Source organism: Bison bison, unplaced genomic scaffold (genome assembly GCF_000754665.1).
Source record: "Bison bison bison isolate TAMUID 2011002044 unplaced genomic scaffold, Bison_UMD1.0 scf7180017864451, whole genome shotgun sequence".
Taxonomy (NCBI): domain Eukaryota; kingdom Metazoa; phylum Chordata; class Mammalia; order Artiodactyla; family Bovidae; genus Bison; species Bison bison.
The window spans coordinates 2,761,801-2,771,451 of record NW_011495013.1 but is presented as its reverse complement, the minus strand read 5'-3'; the positions used below and the strand labels follow the sequence as shown (position 1 = coordinate 2,771,451).

General features: G+C 41.3%; 1 protein-coding gene across 1 annotated transcript in view; it reads right to left on the bottom strand.

Annotated features, from left to right (window-relative positions):
* GRXCR1 (glutaredoxin, cysteine rich 1) overlaps nucleotides 1–9,651 on the bottom strand; it is a 134,644-nt gene that overhangs the window by 71,790 nt on the left and 53,203 nt on the right. The gene's annotated exons all lie outside the window — the stretch shown is intronic.

Sequence of the window (9,651 nt, the reverse complement as noted above, 5' to 3'; positions counted from 1 at the left end):
AGGAAAGGCATCACTGACTCAATGGACTTGAGTCTGAGTGAACTCCGGGAGTTTGTGATGGACAGGGAGGCCTGGCATGCTGCGATTTTTGGGGTCGCAAAGAGTCGGACACGACTGAGTGACTGAACTGAACCGAACTGAAAGGAATGATGCTCTCAGGGTTGTGTAATCCACACCGTGAACCATCATTTCCATTCTCATTCCCAACTCCTTTGGTCTGGGAACTCAGACTGAATCTGGGATAAATTCAAGGTAGGAAATAAAGTGTAAGTAATTAAGTAAATAAAAATGATCTTATTGAACAGTTTTTTATATGATTTGAAAGTAGATCTTTCTATAAGTAGAAGCAGGTTGAATGATTTCTCAAGGTTGTTTCCAGTTTTATCATATGAATTTTAAATGATATTGTCTTGGGGGAAAATAATCCTCTTCTACACTTGCTTCATTTTCTTTCCCTCAACAGATTTGTCAAAGCATCTGGCCAGAAATCTAAAAATAGCCTCTCAGTGGTTAGCTGTCCCTCTTATCCCTTCCTCAGTGTTACCATGGGAATAGCGTAATGAAGGATGGAAGCGTCTGAGAAAGCGCTAAGAAGCCACTGGCATCTGCAGCCTGCCTGTTCTGAGAGAGTCAATCTAGGTGAAGGCAAGCTATTGCCTCCTTTCCATTGATTAAAAAAAAGATGAATCTTCAGGGTGCCCCAAAGCCATACAACAACCCACAGCAAAGATAGATGTGTTGTCAAGGGAGGGAACTTGCTGTGAATGATACTGAAGGGTTTCTACATAGCCAACATATATCTTCAAGCTGCACCTTATCTGGCAATCACCACTGTCAGACAGTAAGTTTTGTAGTCATCTAGGCATCTAGGAACAGTTCTAGAACCCCACATCCACTGTAACTCCCACCGCCTCAGGCCAAGAATTAGTCCCCACTGCTCCCCAATAGAGGGTCAGCTTGGTGTAGACTCACCTCCACAGGCTTGGGCAGATGTGGTGGGTTATTTCCACTTGACCATTTGCCTGTCCAGGTGGCCCTGGTTTGACAAGATCTCCTGAAATTGAGGTCCCTAGACAATTCCAGGAATTCAATTCTTAAACAAAACTAAAAAATATAATAAAGACTGACATTTTAAAATGCTGATGGCAGTGTGTATGTGCGTGCGTGCTCAGTTCTGTCCAACTCTGTGACCCCATGGACTGTAACCCTCCAGGCTCCACTATCCATGGGGATTCTCCAGGCAAGAACACTGGAGGGGTTGCCATGCCCTCCTTCAGGTGAACTTCCTGACTCAGAGATCTAACCCACGTCTCCTGCAATGCTAATAACTTTGCATTTACTTACTCTTCCCAATAATTTACATGATGTTAGTATATTTATTTATAGATCTAGAAACCTAGGTTCAGAGAGAATAAGTGTCCTCAACAGGATGATGGAGTTAAAGTTACAGCAAAATTAGAAAATTGGAGCCCAGATGCATACACTTCAAAGTTCATGTGTTTCCACCCAGCCAAGCAGAACCCCTGAACAACGCTGTTGCTTTGTTACCCCTGCCCCAGGATTAAGTTATTGCCAAAACAGACCACTGTAGAACTAATTCAAGGCCCGTGAGATAACACTGATGATTTAAAGAGGTTTGTCTCTTTACCAAATTATGCTCCCACATTTAATAGCAACATCCCAGGAGGGACATTTTTAACTTTTTTAATTTCAGTCTAAAAAGATTCCTTTGACATGGACAAGGTGCAGAGACCTTTTTTTCTGTCTGAAGGCAAAGAGGGGAAGTGATTAGCTCAGAGCCATGCAGCATGTCAGAGGGCTAGCTGGGACTGGACCCAGATTTCCTGATTATTAGGCATTGGGCCAAGCCACTGGCTGCAGGAATCAATTTTAAATACAAGACACTTGCCTTTGGAAGCAGGGATGTGGGCCTTACTTAGTAAAGGGCAGGAATTCTCTCTCTCCCTCTTCGTGCCACTCTGTAAACCCCTGTGGCTGTAAGCATATTCTGAGATGCTTCTTAATATTAAACTTAAATAAATAAATAAGTTCCTGCCTGCCTTGTTTCAAAGTGCCTTTTGAATTATTTCACTTAACTACTGTGATGTGAAAACCCACTTTATCCACACCGTCCTCCTCTCTTCTCTTAGTTTCTGAATCTGACTCCACTCTGACCATACTCCCTATTCAGTTCTGAGGGTAAATGGTGATTTTCTATGCTATACCCCCTCCCACACTTTGATCACAAACACCATGAGTACCTTCTCATGTTCCTTTGTAAGACACGGGTTATAAAATAACTATAATAACTACTATTTGCTGCATGACTCCTGTGTGTGCATACACACACACACACACACACACACACAGTTCCAGGCCTGCAGAGGGGAACTCTACATGTGTAATGTTCACCTATCATAAGAGATAAGGATTATTATCCAAATTTTATAGGCAAAGTAACTGAAACTTGAAGGTAAATTTAAGGTGACTACATGCCTCAGAGGAAAATGGAGCAGAACCAGAATTTTAACCTGAGTCTTCCTCCTAAATTCTTGCTTACAGCCTTAGGAAGATACTCCACAACCATCTTAAATACAACCAACCAATGGTCACACCATTCCAGAACTGAGCAGTGAATAGTACCACAGAGGGACTATCGGAGGGACTATCGGAGGGACCATCCTAGCAATCCCCATTGCTCCTCCCTCCACTTCATTCCAGTGTCTCTGGTTGCATATCACCTCCTCAGACATACCTCCCTCATCATCCCATGTAAAATAGACCCTCCATCCCCTAATGCAGTTCTTTCTTTTAGAATACTTAGTGCTGCTGCACAGTACTGTGTATGTTTATTGGCTTATCATCTCAACAAATAAAACATAACCTAAATAAAGCAAGGGCTTCCCTGGTGGCTCAGTGGTAAAGAATCTGCCTGCCAATGCAGGAGACATGGGTTTGATCCCTGATCTGGAATGATCCTCTGGAGAAGGAAATGGTAACCCACTTCAGTATCTTTGCTTAGGGAACCCCATGGACAGAGGAGTCTGGCATGCATAGTCCATGGGGTCACAAAGAGTTGGATATAACTCAGTGACTGAACACACACACACACACACACACACAAATAAAGCAGAAATTCATTTTGTACACAAGAACCCAGAATATGACCTGGTACATAGATGCTCAAGAAATACCTCCTGACCTCTTCTGCATACACTGAATTAAGACTTGGTTTGAATCTATCTCTTAGTAACAGAATAATCTTGTGCCAGTTAATTTCTTTAAATCTCAGTTTTTTTATTTGTAAAATAGACATCAATGCTTACTTCATGGGAAATTGTGAAGATTAAATGATTAAATGAATAAAAAAATCCTTAACATGAATCCTGATACATAATAAATAATAAATGTTATTTCTTTATTATTAATATCATTATTACAAAATGTTTTGGACACACAACAGCAATAGTACTATCACCACTATTATTATTATCAACAAGTCCAAATTCACATAAGTCATCAACCTCCTAAGTTTGAATGGCAAAGTTTAACTTTATAATTACATGATGATCATAAAATAAATATCTTTAATGAGTTAAATTACTACTTAAATTTGCTTGGATGTGCCATCAATTCTAAGAGTGGAAAACAATAGAGAATTCATATAAGATATCATAAAAATCCCTCCTTTTTTAAGTTCAGCTGCCCTCACGGTGGCATCAAAGAAACACATGAGCATAACCTCTTCACACAAAGATTTTGGTACAGTGTATTCTGTTTTCACAATGCTCCAAGATCACAGAAATAAATGGATTTTATTTTATTTCATTCATTATATTTCATTTCCCTTCATGGTTTAAAAGTTATCTATTTGTCCAAATCAATTACTGAGTTGGCCTAGACATTAATTGAAAAGTCAATGAACCTAATGAATCCTCCAGACCAAAGAGATAAATTTTTCCAGAAAGTTAACCTGAAACAATACTGATTTTCCAGCACATCAGAGTTAATAGAAATGAAGGTGCCCCCTTGCACCCCTTGACCTTGGAGAGGGGGTCATAATTCTGTCAATTTAGCATTAATATAACACAGGGATATTTCACTTGAAAATTTAGATTTTTGTCTTCTCTTGAAACAGCAGAAAACTTGACAACACTGGTTTTGCTGCCTTCCTCTGCAAAAACAGCTTGACAGCAACTCCTCGCTTTAGATGACACATGGCTCTTGCTGTCACATTTAATACTGTTTCCTTTATATCTAGACAATATCTGTCACTAACATTGCCTGCATCGCCCCTTCAGGTCTGAGTTTGTAATGTCATATTTAGTCCATGGCTTCTCTTGTGGCTCAGCTGGTAAAGAATCTGCCTGTAATGCGGGAGACCTGGGTTTGATCCCTGGATTGGGAAGATCCCCTAGAGAAGGGAAAGGCTACCCACTCCAGTATTCTGGCCTGGAGAATTCCATAAACTCTATAGTCCATGGTGTGGCAAAGAGTTGGACATGACTGAGTGACTTTCACTTTTGGAGAAGTAAATGGCAACCCACTCCGATATTCTTCCCTAGTGAATTCCATGGACAGAGAAGACTGGTGGGCTATACATGTGGTTGCAAAGAGTCAGACACGACTGAAAGTGGCTTAGCACTACCATCTAGTCCATATGCACACTTTACATAGGAAGAAATTGAGACTCACACTTTAATTATTTGAATCAAACTTTTTTTTTAGGAAGCAACATGTTGCAGGGGAAAGAAAATCCATCTGGAGCCATTGCTTTGGCACTTAGTACCTGCATGAACTTGAGGAAATCAGTTTACTTTCCTGGGATTACTTTTTCTCTTCTCTCATATAGGTACAGCTATAATCTAGCCCATGAGGGAGTCGTAGGGTCATAGGTAAAAGACATCTGAAAGAAAGCGAAAGTGAAAATTGCTCAGTCATGTCTGACTCTTTGCAACCCCATGGACTATAGAGTTCATGGAATTCTCCAGGCCAGAATACTGGAGTGGGTAGCCTTTCCCTTCTCCAGGGTATCTTCCCAACCCAAGGATCAAACCCAGGTCTCCCGCATTGCAAGAGGATTCTTTACCAGCTGAGCCACAAGAGAAGCCCAAGAATACCGAAGTGGGTAGCCTATCCCTTCTCCAGCGAATCTTTCCAACCCAGGAATCAAACTGGGGTCTCCTGCATTTCAGGTGGATTCTTTACCAACTGAGCTATCAGGGAAACCCAAAGACACCTGAAGACACTGTAAATTATAAAACTTTACAGACACACCAGCCATCATAATCCCCCAAAGTCACACAGCTTGGAGAAGAGGAGCTAGGATCTCATGGAAGCCACCTTTCTATCAAAAAAAAAATCTCTCTTCTGACATGAATACTTGGTTTCTATAGAAATTGTCACAAACACAATTTATTGGCATTTGCAGTTCTGCTCATTTCTTCAGGTAACACAATATTGATGTGAATGCCAAAAATCATCATTTCAGGAGCATCCCATCCCAAAATGATGCACTTACCCATAGTGAAAAACCAGGCAGCAAATGAATCAGAAACATCTTACAAATGGAGATACTGAAAAACCACATTGTCCCTCTCATCCTATGAGAGATTCAGGTGACAAAACCAGAAGAAACTGGACTAAAGTGTTTAACAATAGCATCAGAATACTAAGTGCTTGGTCCTGCCTTGACCATTTTCATAGTGCCTTTCATCTTTTTATTTTATAAAAACTCTGGTGCTTTCCTAAAGGGAAAGGTGCCCTTTTTATTCCATTCTCCCAAAGACATACACATTATGAATACAAAATCAAACAATAAAACATTAAAATCTTTCTGGATTTTCTACATCAAAGAAACTGCCTGAATAATCAGCTAAATGTAGTCAGTCCTCTTTAGTGGGTTGGGATATGATAAGAGTCTACTCTGGAGATTGAAATACTTGCATCTCATCTCAGCTTGATGCTTTAATAAATGCCATTGTTATGAAGAGGTGACCTCAGTCTTTGTAGAAGTCCCAGAATCAACTGAGAGTCTATTTCAAAGCCAGTGAAAACTCAGAGGTTGAGAAAACTGGAACCAGCCTCAGGCAAATCCCTCATCCCTGCCTCTTCTTTAGGCTTCCAGGTTTAACTCTTACATCACTCTGACTCTTATGAATCTCATGGTCCCAACCTCACCTAAATATCCTCTTCTCCAGATTCTAAACACTGTATTTAGGGGAAGAAACTGCTGGAGAGCATTGATGGGAAGCTTGGAAGTTGGCACAGAAAGCTGATACATGTATCTTATGAGCACTGAGTCCTTTAATTCTATAAGGAAAGTAGATGCTATCATTATCTTAGCTTTGCAGATGAGGAAACAAAGTAGGTGACAAGCCTAAAGTCAGACAAGTAGCAAGAGATGGAGCCAGTATTTGATCTGAGTAAACCACAGAACTCAAATCTTTATATGATCCTATAGGTCACGTCCTGACTTTGACTCCATTTCTACCCCATCTCATTGAGTAAAAAGAAGTTAGAGGGACAGATACAGGATTTATTAATCCTCTGGAGAAGGAAATGGCAACCCACTCCAGTATTCTTGCCTGGAAAATCCCATGGACAGAGGAGCCTGGCAGGCTACAGTCCATGGGGCTGCAAAGAGTCGGACACGACTGAGCAACTTCACAACAACAACAACAAAGTTTCATAAGTCACCAGTCCTAAAGGAAATCAGTCCTAAATATTCATTGGAAGGACTGATGCTGAAGCTGAAACTCCAATACTTTGGCCACCTGATGCAAAGAACTGACTCATTGGATAAGACCCTGATGCTGGGAAAGATTGAGGGCAGGAGGAGAAGGGGATGACAGAGGATGAGATGGTTGGATGGCATCACCAACTTGATGGACATGAGTTTGAGCAAACTCCAGGAGTTGGCGATGGACAGGGAAGCGGAAGCCTGGTGCGCTCCAGTCCATGGGGCCGCAAAGAGTTGGGCAGTTCAGTTCAGTTGGACAGTTCAGTTCAGTTCAGTTCTGTTGGACATGACTGAGCGACTGAACTGAAATGAATCCTAAAGTTTAATATGTTTTAGGGTTGTTGTATCAAATTACCACAAATGTAGTGGCCTAAAACAACAGAAATGTATTATCTCTAAATTAATTATCTCCAATTCTGGAGGTCAGAAGTCTCAAATAAGTTCCACTGGGCAGAAAGCAAGGTCTTGGCAGGACCACCTCCCCTTTAGAACTCCAGGGGGGAATCTATTGCCTCATTTTCCCCAGCTTCTAGAGGTCACCTGCATTCCTTGTGTCTCCATCCCTTCTGCCATCTTCAAAGTACAGCTGACCCTTGAACAACACAGCTTTAAACTGTTCAAGTTCACCTATACAGTTTTTTTTCAATAATAAACACTACAGTATTACACGATCTGATCCAACGTTGGTTGAATCCTCAAATGCAAACTGCTAGTGTGAATAAACCCAGGACGGTGAAGGTTGACTGAATTATACAGGATTTTTGACTGTGTGGAAGGTCAGTGTCCCTAACCTCCATTCTTGTTCAAGGGTCAACCGTATACTGTAACAACCTCTGTTTCCATGGTCACACCTCTTCTCTGATTCTGACCTTCATGCCTCTTTCTTACAAGGACCCTTGTGATTACATTGGTCCCATCCAATAATCCAGAATAATATTTCCATCTCAAAATCCATAGCTAACCACAAATGCAAAGTCCCTTCTGCTGTAAGGCAACATGTTCGCAAACTCTAGGAATTAGGGTGGGGCTTCCCAGGTGGCTCAGTGGTAAAGAATTCTTTACCACTCTTGCCAATGCAGGAGGCACAGGAGCTGCAGGTTTGATCTGTGGGTTGGGAAGAGCCCCTAGAAAAGGAAATAGCAACCCACTCCAGTATTCTTTCCTGGGAAATCCAATGGACAGAGGAGCCTGGTGGGCTATAGTCCATGGGGTCTCAAAGAGTCAGACATGACTGAACGACCAAGCATTCGGGAATTAGGATAAAAACAGCTTTGGGGTTAGGGAGACTATTGTTGAGTTTATGATAGATATGCTATGCTATGCTATGCTATGCTAAGTCACTTCAGTTGTGTCCGACTCTGTGTGACCCCATAGACGGTAGCCTACCAGGCTCCCCCGTCCCTGGGATTCTCCACCAAGAACACTGGAGTGGGTTGCCATTTCCTTCTCCAATGCATGAAAGTGAAAGGTAAAAGAGAAGTCGCTCAGTCGTGTCCGACTCTAGCGACCCCATGGACTGAAGCCCACCAGGCTCCTCTGTCCACGGGATTTTCCAGGCAAGAGTACTGGAGTGGGGTGCCATTGCCTTCTCCGTATGAGAGATATATAGTCAGGTAAATAGAGATAGATTGACTTTACAGTCACAGATCATAGGTTTAGGAATAAAAAGACTTCAAGTTACACAATCTTAAAGCAGGTGGGAAACTTGGAGATCATCTAGCCCAGCTTGCACAAATGTATGACAGTGTCAAGAATACACTCAAACCTCTAGTAGGCCAAATCTTCCTCATTGTACCTATTGGCTTGTTAAACACAAAATACGGGTATTTCTAGTAAGACAGGCATGAAACACATTGTTCTTATAAGACCTCGATACAATCATTTGTGAGCAGGACTTTTCTCCAAGTTGCTACTGAAGAGATGGAAAGAGTTTAAAAACAAGCAAGTGCATTAAAGAAAGATTTGCTCGATCTTTATCAATTCAGTGTGTCTCATCTCTCTTTTCTACTCTTTCCTACCTCTTACCTTGCAATATGCTTTGTTCAAATTGTCAAACAAGCCTTAGATATTGCTCTGAAAATCAGATGCTAAGCATGATGAAACAAGGGAGGGGCTTTGTGCTACATGAAAAGAAAAGCACAAATAAAAATGTTTGAAATTTCTGCATAAAGCCAGAGGTTGAATTTGTTTATGTTCCAAAAAGGAACCTAGCTAAGTCTTTCAGTTCAACTTCAAAGCAAATAACCATAAGATTTCAAAAGCAAGAAAATGTTGCCTTTTCATCTCATTTTCCCAAAATTATATTGCTTTAATAAAAGAAACTAAATTGTGAGGCACATGAAGCCTACAGGAGCTGATGTAAAGAATAATACTCAAAACCATAAAAGTCATAATTTTTTTCAAGTGTATTCTGTACTATCTGGGATGACCGATGCAATTTTCTAAAGGAAGATATGCACTTGATATTGACTGCATATTCAAATAAGAAATAAATGCAGGCATTTTCAAACAAGATTAATCACAGTATTATCAGAAGGAAGAAAATAAAAATATTCTTCACCAGACACTGCTTCCTTTGATATGAGAACTTCTTCAGTTCAGTTCAATTCAGTTCAGTCACTCAGTCGTGCACGACTCTTTGTGACCCCATGAATTGCAGCATGCCAGGCCTCCCTGTCCATCACCAACTCCCAGAGTTTATCCAAACTCATGTCCATTGAGGCGGTGATGCCATCCAGCCATCTCATCCTCTGTCGTCCCCTTCTCCTCCTGCCCCCAATCCCTCCCAGCATCAGGGTCTTTTCCAATGAGTCAACTCTTCGCATGAGGTGGCCAAAGTACTGGAGTTTCAGCTTTAGCATCAGTCCTTCCAATGAACACCCAGGACTGATCTCCTTCAGAATGGACTG